Source organism: Phalacrocorax carbo, chromosome 6 (genome assembly GCF_963921805.1).
Source record: "Phalacrocorax carbo chromosome 6, bPhaCar2.1, whole genome shotgun sequence".
NCBI lineage: Eukaryota > Metazoa > Chordata > Aves > Suliformes > Phalacrocoracidae > Phalacrocorax > Phalacrocorax carbo.
This window is the reverse complement of record NC_087518.1, coordinates 19091309-19111730: the sequence shown is the minus strand read 5'-3', so window position 1 is coordinate 19111730 and position 20422 is coordinate 19091309. Positions and strand designations below refer to the sequence as shown.

The following is a 20422-nucleotide window of genomic DNA, read 5'->3' as shown; positions in this document are numbered from 1 at the left end:
CCTTTCCCCAATCCGTTTAGCAAAGAGGTCGTGCTTCAAGCACAGTGCTACAGCTCAGGAGCAGCTTTATCATCTCCCTAGGTTTGTTGCCATTTGTTTCTCTACCCGTGACAGATCATTTTGCCTCTTTATCAAAACCTCTTTATCTAAACATGGAATTTCTGTGGAGCTGAACACAATAGCGCATGTGCGAAGTATTTTTGGTACAAAGCACCTCTGTCTTTTGCCTCCTATTGTTGTACTCTACAAACACCTGAAAACTGGAGTGAAATACAAGTACTTTTCCTGCAGAGATCAGTTGCTAGCATGGACTTTAATAGTGAGTTCAGTCTGCTACACTTTGTAGCTTTACAGACTAGCTTTGACTGTTTGGAGGTGAGATTAGGGTTTTTAGGTCCACAATGAGAAGACCTGAAGGTGCCTGCACTGTCTCTGGGAAGGACATGGCTAAAAAGCCAGTCCAAAATACAAACTGCATTCACTTTTCCTGCCCCTTTTTGGGCCTAGCATTTACTGTCTGTGTCTGCTGCAGCTGGAAATACCCTGACAGATGGAGAGGCAAAGGATAAAGGAGACACGGAGGTGCTGAGCCCCTACTGCCTGCAGCAAAAGTCCCCCCCTTCCCACTTCTGTGTGCACTCAGGAGAGAAGCAGAAAGCTAAAAGGGACAGCTTTCATTCCTGTCCTTACACACAGACACTTCTGATGCCAACTGGGAGTGCTGAGCCATGTAGGAATGAAGGTGGTTGCAACAGACAGTGGATAGGAGGCAGTCGTGGGAGTCAGAACATGTTCAGGAGGAAGGACTGAGCCTCCCAAGAGGCAGATGTGCATCCAAACCTGGAAGGAGGTATTCTGAGGTTGTTCTTGCAGCACTCTGGACACATTTTACCTTTTGTTGTTTTACTTTTTGGTTTGTTTTTGTAAAATACACCATCTGATTGAGGTTAAAATTTCCCATGTAAATGTCTATATCTGCTTCAGTGTAGACAGGATTTCTCTTGTGCTGCATGCTTGCACGCACGTTGTCTGGGAGCTCACTGGGAATAGGCAAGACAGACTGAACCTATTTGAATTATTACTGGGCTAATGCTAACTTTCCAACTGTCCTAGAGGCCACTGGTGTTTTAAAAAGGGATGCAATTTGTTGAGATATTCCTGGCTTCTTGCTGGATACTTGAAACCAATCAGCCTCTGAACAATAGTTACTTCTGCGGCTTCCTCCACTGTGTTTTATGCCCTAGGCTAAACTAATCTACAGCACAACTGTATTGTCTACAGCACAGAACAACACCTGGTAAATCAACCCATTGTTTCAACTTTCCCTTTATTCTATTTCCTCTTTTTTACTGCTGCCCTTTCTTATTTCCCCTATATGTTTATCTGCTGGTTTGTATTTTCTCTGAATTTTTAAGGCTCTTTCCTGCTACCCACCTTCTCCTCAATCATCTGTTAACCTTCATGAAGCTCTCTTCTCTCTTCCCATGCTGTCTTCTTTAGCAATTCTCTTTTGTCTCGTCCAGGATATAATCTGCTGATACTGTTGGCCCGTTTGATATGTCAGCTGGCAGAAAGACGACTTCAGCAAAGATAAACCTTTAGAAAGGCAGCCCACCTTGGCCTTCACACCGATTAAATTGTTCCCATTAATTTAGTTAAAACTAAAGCAAAGGTTTTGTGTAGACAACCACAGAAACATCATGTCTTTTCTTACAAGTAACTTGCTGCTATTTCAGAAAGAAACTGAATATACTATTCATTCTCTTTCTTCAGTGACTTCAACAGACCCAGCTTCCCTGAAACCTAAATACCCAGCGCTGTGATGCACAGGGGCAGGCAGGGACCATTGGGTTTATGTCCTTCTGAAATAGGACACGGAGCTATTTAGGACCCTTCAGTTTCTTCTGTGTTAAGGAACTATATAATGCTTAGAGCAACAGTTTTACCACTGCTCTCTGCTCGTCTTTCCCCAAGCTTACAACATGCTACAGAGAGATGTGTGTGTTTGGGTTGGATGATGATAAAACAGTAAAGACTCAAAGACCTTTTGTACCAGTTTACATTTTAACAACAACTTTATTAAGTTAGGGGTAAGATGTGCAAAACCCTGCACTCTAGGAAGAAGATTAACAGCAGCAGATTTTATTTTTTATTATTTAGAGGCAGGAGACATATTTGGGTTTATATTTAAGTCCAAATCAGTTTCTGATCATTTTGGTTTGCAACATTTACTCCAGCTTCTTGCCATAGGAACTGCTGGAAGGTCAGCAGAGAACTAGGGTGTGGGAATAATGGGGCTGGTGAGTCTTCAGACAGGGAGGTATCTAAATCTGCATTGTTAGATTGCAATAAGGGTACGCTTTCCTGGTGTTGTTAATTCCTGAGCATCTTTCACGGTGTTCTGTTGATGAACTGTGCTGGCTTTTGATAAACAAAATAGATTTTAGTTTCTAAAGAGTAAAGATGTCTGTGGCTGGGCTCTGTGATCTGTGCCCCTGCTGCTCTGCAGTGTCAGAGGCAGCATCACTATGAGCCCCAGTCCTGTCCTGCAGCTTTGGTATTACCACCTGCCATGGGGAAAAGTTTTACTCCTGGCACGGTACTCTGTTCCCAGTGCAGAGCTGGGAACCTCTGGCCAGGTAAGGGGAGCCCTGTGCACCCCACTGTCATGGCATGATGAGTGCTGGAGCCTGGATGGATGCTGCTGCTCCTTGTTCAGTATCTTTGGCTTTCTTAGCTTCCTGTGTTGCTACACCTATTTATACCATATTAACAGCATATCCTTTATATGATGATTTAGAGGCCAGGTAGTCTTATATCATTTGTTGTCCTGTCTAAATTCTGATCTGATCTAGAGCTTCAAACTTGTCAAAATCTGACTGGGAAAACATGTTAATTGCTTCTCACTGAAACTGAGCACAGGACTGCTTTATTTTTCTCCTCCTGCTCTTGTCACTGGTGTTCTGTGCAATGTGGAGCTCTGGTTTGGACAGATGCAGAGAAAACAATGGTGTTTTTTGCCTTCTTTTTTGACAAATATGTCTGTGTTGAGACTAGATATTCTTTAGATGTCCTGTTGAAGCCTATATACAGAAAAAGGCAAGATCTGAACACCAAAATTTGCGTATAGAAATAAGATTGCAGAGAGTTACAGAATTATTTGTAAGATTAACTAAGTACTGCTGAAAAGTAGTAAATAGATCGAAGCAGAAGCATAAGCTACAGTATTCAACAACCCATTTCTTGTATTTTGCTGATTTGAACATATAGTTATTTCAGCAGTAATCACAATTTGTTTCAAGTCTTTTAGAATAAATGCATTTACTTTAACAGAACAAAGTAAAAATCCTGGATCTTTATTGCCATTTTGAGCATGTGATTAAAAAGACAAAAAAAGAATGACCACTTTTGAAACACACTAGCTTTTTACCTGGCACCTCGTGAATTGATCTTGCTGATATAGCTGCTGTGGACAGCACTGCTTCGAAACTTGGAGAAAAATCCTGATATACCTTTTTGGCAGCATTGCCACACTAGGAAAGAAGATAAAGAAACAGAAACTGGTTTTTTTTTTTGTTCTTTAGGAACCTGAATATGTCTCACAGCACCACAGAGCAGTCCATGCACGCTACCTGACAGTTATATGGGTATCCCAAAGTATATACAATATGCAGATAAGATCCTGTCTTTTGAATGTCTTCTACTTAAAGACACAATAGGCAGGAGATAAAAAATGAAAAGATATTAATTAATTTTGCTGTTGTTTCCATCAGGTTAGTTATTGATACACTCTAAGTTGTTTCCTCTCTTTGTTTGATTTTAAATTTACAGAATGACCCCATTTCCCAGCACAATTGTTTATTTGTTTTAGAAAGAGAGAAGTTTCCCTCACTCAGGTGGTACACAGCTCAGGTAGGTTTCATGGGCTTAATTTTCTTCCTAACTTTTTGAGTGATTTTTATACTGGGAGATGTTCCGTACTGTGGTCCTCTATAACTGTTGTTATTTAAATTTTGGGGACCAGAGGAGAATATATGACTACCTGGCTGCAGCTCCCATGTATTGGTTTATACTATATGGTGATTAGATATTGGATGAGACCATGTCTAACACCTCCGGTCCTGGACCAGGACCACATCCTAGGTACAATGGTACTGCCAAAAACTCTTAAAAATTACTTTAAATAATCATTATTATAAAGGCTATAATAGGGATTTTTGTGATTGTTATATCAATAACTCCAAGGAGAGGCATTAGTAGTTAAAGATTAAAAAAAAAAAAAACAACAAAAAAGCCATAGAACAAATATAGTTTCTCATACTCCTGTTTGCTGCAAGAAGGGCATGGCTGTACATGTACACATGCCTCATAAGCATAAAGGAAGACTGTGAAGAAAGCCTAAGCTCATCCAGACTTTCTCCACATGGAAAAGAGTCTGTAGGATGGGGAAAATATTCATTGATTTGCAGGAAACAATAAAATATCCTGGAGAAAATATAGAAGCCGATTGATTTAATGTGTCACCATTTGCAATCTATAAATATCCTTGTGGCAAACTCAAATGATCTCAGTTTATTTGTGACTGGGAAATGGAGACCAAAAGCAGCCTCATATATAAATACAATGGATTTCACAGCCTCACGATTTATTGTCTCTCCTTCAGCAATGTGGGTTACACCACTGAAACCATACTGCAGCCATAATAGGAAAACTGTCCTACTCAGGATTTATGAATTTGTAAAGGATAAAGTCAGTTTTGTTGTGTGATTCAACAGTAAATCACTTCTTACAGATGCCAGAGCATGCATCAGGTGGGAAGGTGCTCATGGAAGGACGCGGCGTGTTTTCCAATGCAGCCATTAGGCACCAAACGATAATAAAGGAAACAACGGCTGAGCACACGACCTGCCCCAAACCCACACAAAGTGTTTATTGAAGCATGCCAGTAGCCAGCAGTAGAAAGACAGACCTTCAGAGCAAATATTTGGAGGATTTTTTAATTAGGAAATATATTCTGTAAGGCTTGGATTTAACTTTCTGATTGCCTCACCCTTTCCTCACCTCTTGGCTTATTTTCTGCCTGTGAGTAGATTAGGACAGGTCACAGTTATATGCACACCTTGGCTTTTATCTTCCTGCAAATTTAAGTTTCCATTACCTTATCTCCGCATCATATAATGTACAAGGTTTGATAATGTGCTGCAGCATCTGTAAAAGGGTTTTTTCCTGTTTCATAACTAAAGCTAGTATATTCTATTTTAAAAGGTGGTGGGAGTGTGGCGGGAATAGAGGTTTCTGTCCCCAGTCTGACTGTTGCAGGGTTCCTCTTTCATCCTATCAGAGGATGAACATGCTGTGAGACATGTTTCCGAACAGCAGGCACATTGCTGTGCATCAAAGCTGAGACTTCAAATGGAGCATAATCAGGCATTTCAGGCCCCGACTTACGGTCCTGAAGAGTTGGTCTGATTTTTAAAAGTACCGACCAATCGACATCTCTTATTGATTTCACTGGGAACTAGTCAGCCCTTAATACATCAGAAGAATTGAGCTGGTTACTTAGAAACCTGAATGGTTTTCAGATCTACACTCTGGAGGCTGGTTGTTTTTTTTCATTGCTGGAATTAACCTTTGTTTTCTTCTGCTGCATATGCTCTTCATATGCTAAGTAGCGCTTTTGCTTATTCTGCAAACAGTGGCTTTTCTGGTGCACTTGGCCCTTAAAATCCTGTAGATTAATACAGTTTGTATTCTCTAGATCTGCCTTGTGGAAGAGGACTTGAGGAGTTTGGTTTTGGTAATCAAACAGCCATTCACCCTCTCCTGTGTTTCTCAGAAGTTCTCCCAATTACTTTTGCTGAGCTGGAAGTATTTTTTTGATTTCAGCTGACAGGCACCCTCTGCTATTGACATGATTTATAATTGCTAATGTCTGCAGGTGACAATTCCTTTTCCCATTTTGATACAGTAGGTCCTCTACTTGTCTGTTATCCAAAAATCAGCCAAATGACTGCTATTCCCTCTCATCCCTGGGGACAGACTTTTTGGTAGGGCCTGTTGCGACAGGACAAGGGGTAATAGTTTTAAACTAAAAGACAGTAGGTTTAGACTAGCTATAAGGAAGAAATTTTTACAATAGGGCGGTGAAACACTGGAACAGGTTGCCCAGCGAGTTGGTAGGTGCAGGGATGGGAAGATCCAGGGGTGGTTTCCAGGGATGGGGATCCCTGGAAACATTCAAGATCAGGTTGGACGGGACTCTGAGCAACCTGATTAGTTGAACACGTCCCTGCTCATTGCAGGGGGGTTGGACTAGATGACCTTTGGAGGTTTCTTCCAACCCAAACTATTCTGTGATCTCAGGCCAAATAACCTGGATGCATGTGTTAGCCAGGGCACCCACCGTGCAGAAGAGTGTATGGGTCACTGCTCTGCTAATGGGGCGATGCTGATGGGATGTGAATGGGGTATAGGAACCCTGACCCGGGTCATATCTTGGAGCTTGGCCTCCCCATTGGCATCCCTTTTCTCATGGTGGGGTGTACCAATGCTACCCATGGGGTGCTGAAGTTGACTGTCTGGAGAGATAAAAGTGATATATCGGCCCCCAGGTATAAAATCGAGAAATGCTGCTAGACATAAAAATGACAGAAGACCTGTAGCTCAAGTCGACAAACTAAATATAGACCAACAACGTGGTGCATTGTGGCATGTGTCATCCTAGGATGTGCTGTTGGATGTATCCTATCTATGTCACAAAAAATTATTATTTTGTTTTAGTTAAAACCGGTAAGGTCTATGCCTGACTTTGCCTCCAGTACTGAGAATGCAGAATGAGAAAGATATGGACAAGTCTGAGATATTCTGAAAGACAGCAGTAAGAAAGGGGAGGGGTTAGAAGAAATGAATCTGTGAGTAAAAGCAGAGTTTCGGCACAGGAAAGAAAAGTCTCAGCTATGACAGTAGCCAGCCCACAGGTGAAGGGACTATTTCCCTGTTGTCTCCTGTCTCTCTCTCCATAAAAGCAAGAAAAAAGGATGTAAATTTTGCAGCAAAGAGTGCAAGGTGGATATTAGGAAGTGTTTCTTGGCTGTTGGGGCTTGAGAATGTGCCATGTGCTGCATAGGCAGGTTGTGAAGATTTTGGAGAACCAGTTAAAGAGACAGGTTTTGGGATAGTGCGGTATTGTTTGAGTCCTTACAGACTGAGGAAAGTGGCTGTCTCCATCTGGGGAAATGCAGATGCTGGAGATCTGCAGCACCAGTGGGTGGACATGCAGATGGTCCTGAGCAGAAAACAGCCTGGAAGAAGGTCACTAAAGGAAGAAGGGCAAAAGGGGATGATCCTTCACTTACTGGTGTGACTGGAGTTATCAATGGCTGTTACAGCCGGGTGTTGGTTTCCTTCTATCTGATGGCTGGGAACATCCTGCTCTTTTGACTTATATGTGTAAAATAATTCACAGGCTGGAAGAAAGAGGGAGTATCTGGGGATGCTTGTCTTGCCTCTGGACCAAGGGGGTTCTTAGACGATCTCACAAGGCCTTTCCCAGCTTTCTGTTTCTATTTAGTCAGCATAGGAGTACTGTCTTTCACAGCAGTAGAGTGCCACTGAAACTAAACTTTGAAAAGACAGCCAGAGCCTTGTAGAAAGCTGTGCAGGTACTCTTTCAAACCAAAGAGCTAAACAGAGCCTTTATTCCCACATTAACTTGGAACATGTTTTTGTAAGCATTACAGTGGAACAAGCTTACAAGTAGCCTACCTAAGAGCTTGTGGGGGGGTTAGAGGTCCTGTCCCTCTGGCTTCAGTCTAACATCTTCCCACACCTTTTGTCAGAGACTGGGGGAAAGAGTGTCTTTTTGGATAAAGCTCTTTATTTCTTCAGCAGCTTCCCATGCTGCCAGTCAGCAGCATGGGGCATGCCCAGGAGCAGAGGAGGAAAGGAAGCATTACCAGGTCCTGATTCCTCCAGGGCACCTCAGCTGCTTACAGTCCTCTTTGCACTAAGCAAAGGTTTTGTGTAGCCATCATGAGACTAACTTTATGAAAGATGCTATTGATATCATTCTGACACAGGAAGCATGTAAAGAATTAGAAACAGACTCCCCTGAAAGAAGTAAGGCAATGGGATATATTACAGTATCAAAATGTACTTGACAGGTGGAATGTATATATCATAAACTGAAAGAAACTGTTCGGTGAGTGATATATTTCATACTAAAATATATAAATCATCCACTTGGAGAAGAATTGGACTCTCTGGGCAAGTAGCTTAGCTACTACATCTGAAATGCTGCCTGTTAAAACAGATATATTAACTTCTGAACCTGATAATCATTGCCAATTTTTTTGTTTGTTCCAGGGTAAAATTCAGAATTAGATATATCATTCACAGCATCTGACAATACTCTGTGTCTGTTACTGGCTTCATTGTGTTATTTCAGTGTTGCAGCGTAGTGAATAGCCCCTAGTTAATCAGTGTATCTATTGATTAATATATATTCCCATTACAGTAAATATATATCATAATAAATTAGATAATATAACCATAATAAATGTGCTATATCCAGTATGCAACATACTAAATCAAAATTAGCAATTACTAATTGAAATTATATCCCCTAGTATAGCATTATATAAATCAAAGACATTTTCTCTAAAATCCATGCATCATTCAGAAGATTAATCCTCTGGCAACTGTAAATGTTTTTCTACTACATTCATTTGGCTAAGCTGGATAATGGTAATAGCCTTGAGGTTGAATACACAATACATTATGTTAGAATTGTTACAGTGGTTATTGCCACCTATAGCCATAAGATGCTGGTCACACTACCCCAGTCATTGAGCGGTGGGGATGGTCAGTGCACTGCACCCACTGCATCCTGTGAGTTGGGCTTCCTTGGCTCTCGTGGTTGAGGGGAGGTTGTCTGTAAAACACACTTGGAAATCTTTTACCTTCTGCACTCAGACACAAAAAACTGGGACACAGAAAATCCATGCTAATTTGAAAGAAACATTGGTGACTTGGATGCTCCCAAACCCACTGGTGCTTTTCTCTTCCTTGCCTCCCACTTGAAACTTGGAAGACTTGGGAAAGGTGTTTTGTTTTCACTCTCCAACACATCAGAGCACAGATGGGAACATCAACAGGAACTGCTCCCATGAGAGGGCAGGACAGCAATTGAACAACGCTGCATTGACCCAACAACCTTGCATGGACGACATCAGGCTGAGTAAGGGGATCCTGCCAGGGGACTGATGGAGTGTATCTTGACATAAATGCTTTTTATGATTGATTTTCAAGTAGAGATCATCACTGGCCCATCAACAAGGGTCTTGGAGGACCTCCACTTTGCAGAGCATGCAATGAGGAGAAATACTGATTGCTCTGGGGTAAGGAAAGGATGAGAAGAAGCAGGTGAGGCAGCCTGAGCTACCTTCACTTGCAGCAGCTTCACAAAATGTCCTAATCACACACAGAAAACCAGTTGGAGGTTATACAAACCGCTTGTGCTTACTTCGCATTTTCAAAGTAGAAGCCTGGGCATCAGTCCAAACCCATAATCTGCACGAGGGCATGTCACAACAAATAGGAAAGGGATAATTAGAATTTTATGAAGAGTGGCTCTCTATAATGCTACCTACTGTTTACTTACCAACAATTTTAAACGTAGTAACTGATGCATTTTAAGTAATACAAATTAAAAAAAAAATCTAAGCGGCTCATATTTACTCTTAGTTTTGTGGGTTTTTTTTTAAATAACCCTGTTTCCCCAGTGGGACCAATGTGTGTGCACGTGTGTGTGCGCTCATAAAACAGTGCTGAAATGTATGAGAGCGCAGGAATGAGGCTTTAGCAGATAACAACTCTTGATTTTATTAAGTGGGGTTTTTTTTCTAGAAGTCAAGGAAAGTCCAGTTCACTCAAGACAACAGCAGTGTGAGAGCCATTCCTCTGCTTTCTAGCAGCGTGTCAGAAGATACAAGCAAGAGACAAGTCTAAAAGCAACATAAGACGTAACATTTTCTTCATTGTCTTTCATTACAGTTCTGTAACTTAGCTTGGTAGAATGGCTGTTGGTTTTTACCCCAGATAGGACTCTATTTCAGTGGTACCTAACACCTCTACATTGTGTCCAGCAACATAGTAATTTGACATATCTTTTAGGAAAAAAAAAAGGAGCTTTAGCAAGATACTACATTTTACATTATTTATTTGTAACTAAAATAGCTGCACGGATATTCTTACCCACGGCTAAATCTGAGACTATTAATCTACCCACAGCCTACATTACACCCACACAAAGATGTATTTTAAAAGTGAACACACCGAATGTAGCTCAGCATCAAGTATTTTTGTTTTCTTAATAAACCCCCTGAAATCAGCAAAAGCAACATGTACAAGCAAATAGTAATCTGATAATTTTTCTCCATAAAATCAGAAATTTCAGAATTTTCAAATTCTTTATTGTTTATTTACTTTTAACCTAATTCACATAATTCAAGCATCATCTTTTCTTCATAAGTAGGCAAAAACAACCACATGAATAATTGCTTTCCCAAGTTTTGGTCCTTTTTGTGCAATTGGGTCACTGGCTGTATCTCCATCAGCGAGTGGTGTGGTGCCATGGATGTGGAGGTGAGACCACAGGTGCTAGGGACCCACATCCACAGCATGTATCTTTCTGCGGGGCAGCTTCCCACGAGCTCTGGTGAAGTCCCAGGGGCCAGCATATAAGGTGCACAGCTCTCATGCATTTTCAGGTTTAGCTTAACCCGAAGGGATGCAGCTGTCATGCTCCAATGCTGCTCTGCAGTGTGAACTGAAGCACGATAAGTGGATGGTGATGGGGAGGTTTGCTCTTTCCTGAGAACAACCAAAAGGCTGGCATAGGTGCACCCGCTGGATATGACCTGCTTATGGGCCAGCCCATCACAGCTTGAAAGGATATCCAAGAAACATCACTTTTGATCAGTTTTTGCTATCTGATCACCACTGAGGCTCTAAGTGCATAAACCACAAGGCAGGGGCAGATCAGCCTGTGCTGGGTCCTGCAAGGAAATCACCAGCCTCCTCCTGCCTTAACACAGCTGAACCTGGGCACTACTGTCTACTTCTTATAACATTTGCAGGGCCAGGCTTTGAGGGGGAAGGCAGGAAACCCTGTGTCCCAGATGAAAGGACTGTAAATCATGGGGTAAATTATCCCTGAGCACAACTTGACAGGTATATGAGACAACTCAGCCTCACTCCCTGCCTGATTTAGCTTCAGGTATTTAAATCCAGTCTCCTACCTATGAGAACAGTGCTCTGAAAAATGTTTGCCCTGCTCTCAGAAGGACTTTCTCTGTGCTTTCTCCCTGCTGTGGTAGCATTATGCTGCCGAGCTCTGGATCATCTGTGTGTGCACGCATCCCTTAACTACCTTGTGCCAGTGTTAAGACTGGGTGGTTTAGGGAGTTGACTTATGCCTATAATGGTAATGCCATTAGACATCATCAAGGTTCAATCTGTGTGTGTAACAAAACACATGTTGAAATGCTGAGCTACAAGACGCTGTAAAATCTGGAAGTATTGCTTTGTGGTGTTAATGATTATTAATAATAATAATATGTGTAATAGGTTTTCATGTTGTGGACAGGGTGAATGGCAAAATGGATTCAGGTCTTTTTATTTTCTTTTCAGCTTGTTATTATCTAGAGAAAAAACACTAATTACTAGAAACTAATACCTCGTGTGTTACTTATCCTCTTAATTAGTACCCTAATTATTAAGTGCAGTGATAACCCCTAGTTAGAACATATTTGCTTTTTAAGACTTTGTTTATCTGTCTTCCCACTCCCTTTTTTTAATGACACTGACACCAGCAGAGATGCTGGAGAGAGAACACCACTAATTTCCCCTTGGGAAATGAGTCATTTTGAGCCTCCTGAACATTGTTATGATTTTCATTCTGTTGTAAAATGCTTTTCACCTTTGAACTGCTGGCTTGTGTTAGATTCTGACATTAAAGCGCTAACATTTGAAATTGGGGGGATAAACTCAGGGGACCAGTAAAGCTCACCTCAGTGGCACAAGATCTTGCTCAACAATTGCCACCTGAGAGTCAGGAAGGAATCTGAACAACATGGTCTTCAGCTGCCCATCTCTAAATCCTGAAGTGCTCAGTGAGATATTCCTCATCATGTCTGTTTAAAATCACGATGTCATTTTGGGATGTACTTCATGTAGCCCCACTGGTAACCTCCGACTCTCCATCCTTTGGAGTAGGAGGCTGTGGTATCTGGGTGCTGGATGCTGGGGTCCCGTGTGCCTGCACTGAGCCCAGGAGTGTGGCACGTAACTACAAGAGGAGGAGGTGTCTGTTCAGGGTTCATCTGCGCTGAAGTGAAATGTCAGGCAACTACATGTGGTTTCTTAATAAAATAGCCATTTAAATAGAAAATTAAGCCTAAATACCTGCCAAAAATCCTGTGTTGAGGTGACTGGTATATATGGCCCACTGCCAGAAGTTGTAATAATGCAGCCTTTTTGTGGAGTCTTATTAACACTTTCCAGGGAGCAGCATGTTGTAAGTGACTGAAGCCAGTGATTTAAGATGCGTGGCAAAGAGGAAGAAAGATCTCTTGATTACAGAGCATAGTGTATGGCAGTGCTTGAGTTGGATACGCTGTAAAACACCAGAAAAAGTACTTTGTTAGGTGTAAAATCTAATGGAAGGAGCAAGACATCCCTGCTCTTTCTGCCCTTGATTCTTGGCAGTATGGATTACAAAATGCTTAAAGAATGTGGATTAGAAAAGATGTGTTAACTATATGTACAGTTACTGTTTCTATAGCCTTATTAGTATGCACAGTGTCTTGCACTGATTTTGACATCGTCTCTGCCCTGAGGAGCTTGAAATCGGCAGGCAAAACCCCGTGACCATCTGAAATCTGAACATTCCAAGAAAGGCTCTGGAAAAAGGATTCATGAGACTGTGAACAAATACATTTTAGTTGACATGTCGAAAGCAGGGAGGCAGAGGTAAACAACTGGAGCAGAGGAGAAAAATAGTGAGAGAGCCCTAATTGTTGTCAGCTGTATTCCAGCCTTGTTCATTCAGACTTCACTGCCTCCTTGTCAGTGGAGGTATTTCTGACTTACACTGATATGTGAGAACATCTATGCTTTTATCCAACACAGCTGCTGCTGGAGTGGTTTTAAGCCCTTGGTTCTTTTGCTTTGTTCAATAGTTGTGGGTGTGCAGGGTCCCTAGAATAGCAGGTAACAGCACAAACAGAGGCAGGATGGGCAGGCAGCTGGTAGTTTTTCTCCATGCAGGGACCCACAGGGGGGATCTGTACTCCTACACATGAGGCAGCTTCCTGCACCCTCAGGTCCCAGCTGGTTCCAGTTTTTCCAGCAAAGTGATGACCTTCCATAGGTATTTTCTCCATTGTGTCTGTCTGGTCGTAGTCCATTTGGTCCATCAGATACAAGCAGCTGAAGCCCCACTGTGGCCATTTTACAAGAAGGTGCTTGTCCTCAGTGTCTGTCTTTCCTCTGATCTGTGTAAGTGCTCCAAAGGCTTTTTTTCCCTTCTTCTTATAATTGTGCCTTTCCCCAAGGGGAAATTCCAGCACCCAACACTCCCCACGCCACCAGTGGCTTAGTGACATGCTGCTGCAGGTGCCTATTTGGTGACACATGCTGAGTCCTTCCTGTGGTGCAAGTTGCAGAGGCCTCAACAGCAGTCTGCAGGACATTGAGAGCCAGTGAAGGTTTCTTTACATGCATAAGCCAGAGTTGCACAACAGAGTTTTGCAAACCAAGATGCTCACCAGTCTCAGGGTATGTGCACATAGGAAAAAATCAGTGTGCTTGCACTATTGCTTTGAGCCTGCCAGCCCATGCAGTAGCTGTGTGCGGACCCTGACCTCAGCACAAGCTGTAGCATCCTGCAAGACCTGTGTGTGTCCTGTCTCCATGCACAGGCCCTGTCGCACAGGCTGCTTGGTTGTTCATGCCACATGTCACATTTGCACGTTGTGTAGACATACCGTCCACTCAGCCAGAGAAAACAGCTACCTCAGGGTAAAGCCAGTGTGCACTGAGGAATAAATAAAACTTTGAGGATGATTATAACATGTCCGATGCTTTCTTGAGAATAGTGGCAATCACAGAAATTGAGTGAGGGTGAGAAGCAAAGGAAGCTTTTTTGATCTGTGACCTGGTGGTCTGGAAAAAAAAGAAACACCCCACCTACTTTGTTAATTGGGCAGAAAATTCTCCAAGGCAGCAAATAAATGCCCAGGCTGGGATGGAGGCACCCCATCGAGCCAGCACATGGTTCTCCGGCTCTGAGCTCAGCCGCCTGCCCTCTGCAGCGCTCTGTGCCTGGCTGAGCCAGCAGCCCTGTCCTGCTTCCTTGGCACACCCTGCGCTCTGCCATGCCCCAGCGCAGCTCTGCGCACGCGGCCGCTGCATGATTGCAGGGTGTTTCTGAGCTAGGATGAGCACGCGGTTTGGGCTGTGACAGGAGTGCAGGTTATCTGTCACATGATTGAAAAGTCTTTTCTCTTGTTCCCTTCTGATTAGACATAAGCTTCATTATGGGTGGTAGAAAATGTTTGGTTTCCTTGAAAGACACTCAGCCCAGGGGAGGGGGGAGGTGTTTTTCTTTGTGGAAGACCAAATATGACTAGTCCTTTCCGATTCCCCCATCTTGGCAGTACTGCAAGAGACAACAGACTTCAAAAGAAGCTCCCCTTTCTGTCCTGTGTTTATAAATGCCTCTATAGCTGCACTAATAGTATAGCTTCTTCCCCCCCTCCCCCCCAGTCTGTTCTGCCAGAGAGGTGCTGCAGCAAGAGATGGAGAGGAAATAAAATTCTGTTTGCTGAAGCTTTGGTGCATGCTGTCAAGACCTCATCCATTAGATGGGACCCAACTCCCTGAGTGCCGGTCACTTGAGGCTCACAAGGACTCATCAGGGTGTTTTGTAAGGTCACTGAATGTCGCGCTGCCAGGTAAATGCTACTTGCCTATCTCGTCTGGGAGGCTGGAGTATCATGCTGTCTCCCACATCATTTTGGTGTATCTTTTTATTATGTACTCTTACAGCCTTTTTCAGTCCTGTCTACAACAGTTAAGCTTTGGCTTTCAAGTCAGTCTTCTTGTATCTGTGCAAGTGTTTCTGTGCAGTGGTCAGAGGAGCTTTCAGCACAATTTATTTATTGTCATGCCCTAATAGAAGACTTTCTTAAATCATTATGTACATTAGTATGAAAATCTGTCATCACTTAAAATTGAAAACTGCCTGTTGGGGTTAAAGCATTTCAGAGAAGATAATGATTACTGGGATGGGAGCTAATAGCACAGTGCTTTCTAGTTTTGTGTTAGTTTTATGCTTTCTAGCACAAAAATTATATGCAGTTGCAAGATGTGTGCACGCACAGAAGTCCGAGTGCTGGAGCTGCCACCCTACATTTCCTTGAGGCCTCTGTGTGACATCTTTCTCTGGGAACATTTTTAGACACTGTACTGATCAATGGTATGCATGAACATTGGGGATAGAGAGTTTTTCCAGGCCTGATCTGCTCTGAGTGGCCTGAAATCTCATAATTACTCACAATAATGGCCCATGGACAGGAGGTAGTTTCTCTATGGGAAGTGCCAGGAAACTAATTTCTGAAAATTTTGCTGCTCTGTGCACGCAGCATTCCCTGGGAAGGAGCCTGTATGGGTGTGATTTCTGTGCACAGGTCTCTTTTCCTTCCTGGTGACTGGCAGAACTGAGTTCATAGGTGTTCCATATTTTGCACTGGGTTTCTTGCCCTCTGAGCCTTAGAAGCCCGAAGAAATAAAATTGTTACAGCGGCAGGAGTCCAATTGAATGGGTAATTGTCACACAATGTAAAGGTATTTGAAAAGGTGGTGGAAAAAATAATCTAAATGTCCTCCTTTTACTGGGAAAATGTATTAATATTTCTGAATAAGTTCTGTTGTTGAAGGAAAGTGTAAGATACAATCAGAGACACCATAAAAAATGAAATGTATAAAGTGTTATTTACATTATATTGGAGAAGAGGAAATCACTGGCAGGCAGAACATTAGTTTATTTAAATACAAAATAAAGTTATTCAGAATTGCATACTTAGATTGACTTCTGTACAAAAAGTGGTCCACAGTTCTTCCCACAATAGAAATATGAATTCTGGTGAGTGCTGCTAGTGGCTTTGCCCTAGCTTGTATTTGTATCCCCAGACCACACATGAGTCTGGGGTTGGGGCAATATTCTGCTACAGTAGGAGCTGAGCAAACCTAGAGCTGAATGAAAGGCAGTTTTCTGAAAGGTCTCCTGTCTCTATAACGAGTGAGAGAAACAATGAGACAATACCACCCCGTATCAAATACCAGCGTTGCTGGTATTGGACCATTAAAAGACCGACAGTCTCCTGTGACTGATGCCTTGTGCTTGGGCTGTGAAGCCAAAAGCTCTGGGTTTAAGAGGTGTGTCTATAAGTGTACATATAAATACACACTGTTAATAGGTGGTGAATAATTTTTACTACCTCTTGCTACTAAGGACAGTGAATTCTAATTAGTGAATGTGTTTACCCTCAGAAAGCCCTTGGCTCTTCTAGGCTACTAGCCTCACACAGTGCTGCTCTGTTGGAACAACTCTCCCCTTCCTTTTTCCCAGCCCTTTGCAATGCCCCACGGTTTCAAGTCACCAACTTTGTAGCTGAGGACTGCGTAATCAATACAGAAATCTGCTCCCACTGTACAAACAAAACATTTTTAGTGCTATAGGTGCTGCTACAGAGACAAAGTGGAGCCATGTGCCTGTTTCCTGAAGCCATCCCCACTGCTGAATAAAGTTGTTTGTGTTCACACTGGCAGAGGAAGGAGTCCCAGAGCCTCACAGTTACTCAATTGCCGTATGCCTTGGGTTGGTCCAGGGGCAGAAGCTGTCACTGTCCTTCTTTCTATTCTTAAAGAATGGCCCATTTTTAATGAGGTTTGCTAGTCATTGTCAACACTCAAAGGTTCATCACTAGATCAAGATATTAAATTATTCCTGTAAATCCTCTTTGGACTGTCAAGCCTACATAACCAGGGTTTCGTCTGGGGTGCTTTCTGCTGTCTCTATCCGTTGCTCTTGCTACAGCTCTAGAAACAAGACCTGGAAAATTCTTTTGCATGTTCCTGGAAGACAAAGTTAGCACGGAGAGGAGAAAAATGTTTCCTTAGTTCTTAAGATGCATTTGGGGACTGGTGCTGCTGGACTTCTGTGGGTAGATGTTGCACCTGATTTGTAGGACTGGTAATCAGCAAGGGAAGTTTTTTGCTTTTACTGTTTCAGTCTGCCAGTAATGGACCATGAACAGGCATGACATGTCATAATCTCAGATTTTTACACTCCTTTATTTTACCATAAAATTGATTGCTTTCTCAGATTTGGGAAATTGGACTGTGATTTGAGAAATCTGTGCTGAACAGATTAGGGTCTGTTAGTACTTGGCAGCCCTGCACATCCTTTAAACAGATAAGCACTCAAAAGGGGTTTGTACTATTGGAAATTCTACCCAGATAAAGATTATTATGTCCACGAAGGACAGTTTTTCATCTCTTCCTGTTGACAGAAAAACAGTCCAAGTAACGCGGATTTGTAGTGTATCGGATCACTGCCAAGGGAAAAGTGTTGCTTAAATTCAGCTTGAACCTGCTTTTTCCACTGGGAAAGGGAGTTCTTACTGAAATGCAAAGTTTTGTGGGTGCTTTCTGCTTCTTGCAAGAAATGACAGTTCCTTAGAAAAGGAAAAAGCCTTTGACTTGGGTGTTTGGGTTTTAATAAAGGCTCAAATGTTTTGGTGAGAGCTGAAGGAAGCTTTATGTTCTGACCCAGCAGGGCAGAAGTGCAAGGAGTAAACGAGGACTATGCCTCATGAAATACTGCTTTAGAAACTTCCGAAAGATTTGTTTCCCCTGACAATATGTTCCGTTTGCTATTGTGATTAACTACTTCCTCAGTCACTCCTTTTATGCATTCAAGGGGAGATTCCAACTGCTGCTCTTGGTTACCTGCAACACTGTGTGTGTGTGTATCCATGCTCGGTAAAAGATACTTGGAAAAGAACAACAAAAGAAAAAGCACTTTTACTGTCCATTTTAAGAAAAGTTTCTCCATCTGAATGCTGAAATAAAGCTCAACATAACATACAGATGAAGGACAATTTCATGTCGCAACCCTCCTGAGCCATATGGCTGGTGGTTCTTGATGCTCAGACCCCACGGATGCCCAATGGCTACATCTGCACACGAGGCTGCGTAATGTGCTCCGAATGCCACAGTCTGCACCCAGCCTGAAGGAAGGTCTGGAAAGATGAGTGATTGCTCAGAATTACCTGCAGGAAGCTCCACTGCTTCCCTCCAATTGATGCAAACTATTTGGAAGGTGTTTGCTACACAGGGATGCAGCTGGACTGACAGCGGAGTTGGGGCTTGAGACCAAACTGCAAATGCCTGAACTGGTGCAGTGGGATGGTGCTGTCATGAGCTGAGCTGGCTCAGCCCCGGAAAGGAAAGAGCCAGAAACAGGTTGCACCTACAGCAGGCCTGTGAGCGTTACAGTACATGTCCCTGCTGCAGGCTGCAGAATGCCTGTTTTCTTCACACAAGAAGCTAGACTCTAAGTGGCCCATGCATAAGGCTGTGTATAGATTAAATGTCTGTAGGAGGCAAATATGATAGTTCAAGCTACTCTTTTTTGCCATTACAACTCCCTATGCATAATGCATAGCACATGAATAATTTGTGCAATCATCTATTCCCAAATTTACAATATTACACAAATTTTTTACTCTGAAAGTAAACAAAGGGGAAGCTTTATCCATCAGAAATACGAGGGGACAGGCAGGCACAGCAGCTGCTAGCAGCTGCGGGAGCTGGAGAGCTGAAACAGTCCCTCGAGGAAGCAGCTCTTGCGGACATGCGAGCAATGTCTACTATTGCTCCGCTAGCAATCCAGGAAGAAAATGAAAGTCTGCCAAGTGTTTAAAAATCATTCATTCTATTACAGCATTACTTAGAGCCAGTAACTTCATGAAATATTGTTTGGAAAACTGATTGTTTAAATGGGTGTGGATATAAAATCAAAGAAAATGCTGCCCTTGGAGGCAAGGCCATAGTCCTTAATTTCAGTCAGAGGTGAATAAATAGTAACGATTACTCTTCAGCCTTTTGAGTGTGTCGTGGTTTAGCCCCGGTCAGCCACCAAGCCCCACGCAGCCACTCTCTCATTCCCCCCCAGTGGGACGGGGGAGAGAATCGGAAGAGTAAAAGTGAGGTAACGCATGGGCTGAGATAAAGACAGTTTAACAGGTAAAGCAAAAGAAAATAAGGAATTAATTCACTCCTTCCCATGGGCAGGCAGGTGTTCAGCCGTCTCCAGGAAAGCAGGGCTCCATCACGTGTAACGGTTACTTGGGAAGACAAATGCCATCACTCCCAATGTCCCCCCTTCCTCCTTCTTCCCCAGCTTTATATACTGAGCATGATGTCATATGGTATGGAATATCCCATTGGCCAGTTTGGGTCAGCTGTCCCAGCTGTGTCCCCTCTCAGCTTCTTGTGCACCCGGCAGAGCATGGGGAGCTGAAAAAGTCCTGGACCAGTGTAAGTGCTACTTAGCAACAGCTAAAACATCTCCACATTGTCACCGCTGCTTCCAACAAAAATCCAAAACATAGCCCCATACTAGCTACTACAAAGAAATTTAACTCTATCCCAGCTGAAACCAGGACATATGCTCTTAAATCCATGAATGATTGTATAGGGGAAGAAGCGAGGAAAAGGAACCTGTTTAAGATAAAAATAAGTTCCATGCCTTTTCTCTATCAATTTTGGCCCAAGGCTCCTGCTGAGACTGAAGTAAACACTCTGTGATACTGGAAGAAGCTGGATAGTTTCTTTTTACACTCATTTTTCCTTTTGACCCTTCTGGATTTTCTTGGGAGCACCTCCTAGTCCCTGCTTATATGACCTGTGAGCTATGGGATTTCTCTTCCTTTTTTAAAGCTCATTCTTTCCACATTTAAAATGTTCTGGTTACTTCAGAGACACAAGTCAGACTTTGTTATGTGTTGTTCACAGAATGCAGCCAGAACTCCTTAGGCTCAAAAGTTAAGTTTTACAAAGTTTAAAATTAATAAAATTATTTGGGTGACCTAAATAAAAATAGGAGTTGGAAAGTGCAGTAGCCGTGGGGTTTCATGTGCCTGTCAGATGGGCTGTGCTGGTGCAGAAGAAGCAGAAAGTCAGAAGGAGCAAATGGTTTGTTAGCCAAGCCGATAATTTCCAACCAAGCCGTCCGCATCAGAAGTGTTTGAAAGAAGGAAACTCAGTCACTGTTTTTTATTTTTAAGTATTA

General features: G+C 42.7%; 1 long non-coding RNA gene across 1 annotated transcript in view; it reads left to right on the top strand.

Moving 5' to 3' along the window:
* The window catches only part of LOC135313851 (uncharacterized), a 50498-nt gene extending 38655 nt beyond the window's left edge, over positions 1-11843 (top strand). The window contains exons 5-6 of the long non-coding RNA XR_010373343.1: positions 3832-3912; positions 9092-11843. This is a non-coding gene — a long non-coding RNA (uncharacterized LOC135313851). The remainder of the gene's footprint in view (positions 1-3831; positions 3913-9091) is intronic.
* The last annotated feature ends 8579 nt before the right edge of the window (positions 11844-20422 follow it).